The sequence below is a fragment of the Zonotrichia leucophrys genome, chromosome 12 (assembly GCF_028769735.1).
Source record: "Zonotrichia leucophrys gambelii isolate GWCS_2022_RI chromosome 12, RI_Zleu_2.0, whole genome shotgun sequence".
In the NCBI taxonomy this organism is placed as follows: Eukaryota; Metazoa; Chordata; class Aves; order Passeriformes; family Passerellidae; genus Zonotrichia; species Zonotrichia leucophrys.
Window position 1 is genome coordinate 17,056,839 of NC_088182.1, and position 5,045 is coordinate 17,061,883.

At 39.4% G+C, this 5,045-nt stretch overlaps 1 long non-coding RNA gene across 1 annotated transcript; it reads left to right on the top strand.

Moving 5' to 3' along the window:
• Positions 1-327: 327 nt before the first annotated feature.
• Positions 328-1,606, top strand: LOC135453205 (uncharacterized). Its single transcript, XR_010441789.1, has 2 exons — positions 328-503; positions 1,012-1,606. It is a non-coding gene; the product is annotated as an uncharacterized LOC135453205 (long non-coding RNA).
• Positions 1,607-5,045: the final 3,439 nt, after the last annotated feature.

Consider the following 5,045-nt stretch of genomic DNA (forward strand, 5'->3'; position numbering starts at 1 on the left):
TAGAGAGTGTCCAAAGGAAGAACACAAAGATGGCGGAGGGCCGTGAGGGGAAGCCGCGTGAGGAGCGGCTGAGGGCACTCCAGCTGTTCATCTGGTGGGGACGAGGGGAGGCCTCAGGGATCTGCAGCTTCCTCCTGGGAAGGACCAGGAGATGTAGGGGGATACAGTATGGGTGAATGAAGGTGGTATTGAATGTGATCTTATCCCCAAATGAGCTGCAGCTGGACCAATTACTAAAGATTAGGAGTAGGCCTGATGTCAACAGGCCACACCTGTAGCCAATAAGAACAAGTGGTATAAAAGAGTGGATTGGTAGGAGCTGGAGTTAGATGGTTACTGCAAGGACCAGGAAGTGTTAGTGCTTAGAGGAGGTGCCTGTGAGAACCATCAAGGAGATGCAAAACTCTGGTGATATGGAATCCTTGCACTATAATGATAATAGAACTCTTGATATATAAGACAACAAGGAGGGATGACCTGGAATTGTGTCAGGAGAGGTTCAGGTGGGATATCAGCAAAAAGTTCTACCCCTGAGGGTGCTGGGGCTCCCCAGGGAATGGGCATGACCCTGAGGCTGCCAGAGTTTCAGGAGAGCTTGGATAGCCCTTGGGTGGGATTGTTGGGGCGTCTGTGCAGGGCTTGGACTGGATGATCCTTGTGCATCCCTCCCCACTCAGGACAGTGTGGCACAGTTGGTGTCCTGGTGGCAGCACTTGAAGGTGTTTCTGTTGTCCTTGATGTTGTTCTCTTCTCAGGAACCAACACTTGCTCTCTGGGCACTATTGTGAGTGCCTGAACTGTGACATGAGTGCAAGGCCTCACAAGTTAATTTTTAAAAGTTATTTTAATGCCTTTCAGTGATGCTGGCTGCCCTCTGGATGAGCACTGCTCCTCTTGCTCGGAGGACAAAATGTGTGTGAGCTTCTGTTCCTCTAATCAGCCCCATTAAGCTTCTGTGCTTTTATCCCAGAGATGAAACTCAGTAATGTGTTCCCATTCCTCCTTTCTCAGTAAGAAGCACAGGAATGAGCACAAAGGAAGCCATTCCAACATTCTCCTTCCTCTGGCGTGTTTTGTGGCTGCCTGGAGCAGTTTCTCAGGGAGCACTGCAGCCCTCCTGTTCCGTGTCAGCCTCATCTGCACCGTCACCCTTGGATCCCTGCCCAGAGGCTTCAGGAACGCATCCAGTCTCCGTGTGACACCTGGGCCTGGCTCTGGGAATGCACAACAGACTCTGGTGATGTATTCAGCTCCTAAAAATAACCCCAGCAGGTAGCTAGCAGTCCTTTTCCAAGACTCAAGAACACGGTAGCAGACTGCACTGCTCCGTTTCTCCTTTTGAGAAAGGAGAATGATATGGAGAAGAAAAAAATGTAAAGATGAATATGGCTCTAACTTCTTGACAAGGAATAATTTTTTTAACTTTCGACCATTTCCTTCAAGGTATTTCTGTTTCTAACAGATATTTTTGAACTCCATGACTCAATTACTTTTTAATTAAAAATGAGTGCATGTAATATAGATTACTTCATGTGTCTCATGGCTGTAAAACAAACTGTTGGCTAGACTGGAAAAAAAAAATTCTGGAAGTTATGAACAATGCTAACCTTTTGTTTTTGAGTAATTTTTTCTGTGTTTTCCAGACACTCTCTTTGTGGTAATACAAGTTTCCACACACTTTTATTTTTAATTATGGAGAAATAACAAAGCTTAATTGATTTTTCTGGGATTGAATGTTTCTACAGTCTGGTCATGTGTACCAAGGCTAAGCAATCATTCACTTCTCGTAGTGAATGTGCCCTCTCACAAACTTCTGTGTTTCCCTGATGAGTCCTAATTTTTAAAAATTTTGTAAGGCTGCAGCTCTTGATTTTCATGTTTTCCACATTCAAAACATGGAAATCAAGAGCTAAGTTTTAGATTATTACACAAGGAATATTGGAAGAGATCTCTTTTGTGCTAGATACATGTATCTTTCCCATATGGCCACCAGGTGTGGGTTTTTCCACAATGTGGGTAACTTTGGTTGTGAATTTTCTCCTTTCCAATTTTCCCCTGTCCACCTAAATTGTTTTTCAAATGGCTTCACACTGCTTTGATCTTCCAGAGAAGATTAATATGAAATGTAGCGTTTGGTTTCAGAGTCTATATTTAAAAAGTGTTGATTTCTAGTTCCACAATGATCTTTACCCTTTACTTATACTTTTGGAGAATCTTTTTGGTTTGGAGTGCTAGTGCTCAAAGACACAACTGAACCACAAGGAAAATATGAATATATCTGTGTAGTGGGATAGCTAATTTCTAAATATTTTTGCAGGAGAAAACTGGAAAAGAAATGTCAGATAAATTCTGAGAACCTTGATCAGCACACTATCTATTACCGCAAAGTATTTCCCACAAGGCACAAGGAGAACAACTTAGAAAATAATTAAACAAAATGCTCACATCCAGACTAAAATCCTGTTAATGAAATCTAAAAAACATTGTATGTTGTTACAATAACAGTGGTCTCCTAAATGAGCACCAGCAGCTTCAGAGAAAAAACAGAGAGGGAAGAAGCTCTTTCTAGTCAGGAAAAGTAAAACAAATTTTCATTTTTTTTAGAGGCAATTAAAATCCAGAACATGAAAGCTGCTTGCTCAAGCCCAGATTGAAGTCAGGATTAGAGATTCACAGCAAAAGCTGCAGGTGAAATCTGAACGTGCTGAATATTTTAGAGCAACACATAGATGCTCCAGAGATGTGAAATGAGGCTCCTCCATTGTGCAAACATTTGGCCAGGCTTTGGTTTATAATCTCCTGTGATTTTTGTGGTGGCTATTCTCTTTTATCACAGTTGATATTGCACCTCCACCCACAGATTTTCTGCTGCTACTGCAGTGGAATATGATGGATTTCCAAAGCAATCAATAGTGGAGTGTTTTAACTCCTTAAAGCTCAGCAGTGCCACCACATTCAATGGTTTTTTTAAAAATTAAACACAATTTCCCACATCCTTTCTCCTTCAAAATGTTTATCTGTGATATAGTGCTGCCTTACCAAGTTATCCTTTCCTAACTTGCTCTAACCACTGTCTAAATATGCTATAAATAAATGCAAATAAAACTCTCTTTGCCTTCCCATCACCTACTGCTTATTACAGCCTTTATTTATTGGCTGCAAGGAAAATTATAACCTGCAAAGAACATTATGAGGGTGGTGATAACATTTTTCTTTGTGGACAGCAACAGCATTTAGAAATATTTCTGCAGGGATGTGAAATTACAGATGAATTATTAAAAATCTCTCCTGCAATTTGTGTGCAGATCTAGACTGAAATCTGTTATAGAAAACTCAGGGTCTTTATCTTTCATGAGGTATTCATCAGCCAAACCATAAAATTAACTGCCTTTCACAGACCTCAGCTAAACTTTTCTAAGCAGTTTATTTTGCTGTAATTTTTCCACCAAATGTGTAGAAAATCTGTGTTCTAGAAGCCACAAAATCCAGTGAATCCTCACTGAACAATTGCTGCATTCAATCATGTTTAGAAAAGGCAAAAAATAGCAAATTCCATTTCTTCTTTAGGCTATTTTATCCACATATTGTTATTTTTTAGTATATATGTTAAAAATATATTCCATATTAAAAAACTGCATGTATTCTTAGATTCCTGTGGATTTCAAATGGTTGTGCTGCAGAAAAATAAGTTTTGATAACTCAGATGACTATTACCAAAAGAATTAAACCAATTGCAACGGTCACAAATCATCTTGACTGGGAAGTAAGGAGATAAACGGGGCCATGCAATGAAATTATAAACAGATAAAATTATTTTTATTGACCAAAAATAGTCCCTTATTGAGCTATGGAGAATTGAGCTTGATAGAGTTTGGGCCAGGGAATAATTACTTGTAAACCCCAGCAAGCTACTCAAATATACAATAAAAGGGCTGAGATTATAACAGCAAACGTGTGGATTTAGAGAGAAAACATCCCCCAAGTCCTGCTCAGCATAGCAGGATTAGCACTGAACATGTTCCAAAGATTAGAGCAAACAAAATCCTTTTTTTCTCCTTGAATTGGCCAGGCAAAGCTGCCATTTTCTGAAGGATCGAGCTAACTGATTCTGTCACGTTGTAATTGTCAATATTTTTTTTATTTTTATTGAGAGTTACTGCTGGGTTTGCCCCTTTACTGGGCATGACAGAACAGAAATATCCTTTTTCAAAGAAAAAGGGGCTCCAAAGCACTGACTGCTCAGTGTGGTGTGTGGGGCAATAACAGAACTCACTTGCCTTGGCTATGACTGCTTTTATTCTAATTTATTTTATTCTTATATTAATTCAATATAAGAATTAACATATTTTTAGTCCAACCTTTTTGTTTTCCAGAGCAAATGAAAACAAGATGTTTCTGCTGAAAGATAAATAGACAAAATTAGTAGAGAATATGAATCCCTATCCTTCCATCAGGTGGAATTTATGAGCAATGCTTGATATACATATCATGTTTGGAGTTTGGCTTTGCTTGGCATTTTTTATTTTGTAATTTTCTGCTTGAGAAGTAACTTTGTTCTGCCTGTTTCCTCTTCTGATGGAAAAAATATATTTCAGCCTTCTAGAGGCAGAATGGCTGTATTTTTTTAGCCATAAACCACAATATCATGAAGTCAGTTTAAATCTGTTAATAAAAATACATTTTCTGAGAGTAGAGGAGTTTGTGAAGAAAAAGATGATTTCTTTAGCATGCAAATGGAGTTTATCAAAGTAATACAGCAATATAGATCTGCCAGCTGGGGTCAGGCCATCACACCTGATTTAAATCACTGAATTAATCCAGGGGAACAGATTTGATCACCTGCTCTGACCCCTCCCTTTGCAATGAAACCCAGGGATGCCACCAAGACTCACAGCTCTGGCAGTGCTGCCAAATTCCTGGCTGTTCTTCCTTTGAATTTAGTTTAAAGTTGGTTTTGCAATTTTTATATACCAAATCCAGGAGTGGAGTTAGGCTCTCTCTAATTATTTGTAAGCACAGGCAGGATCTCATGATTTTGTTGGCTG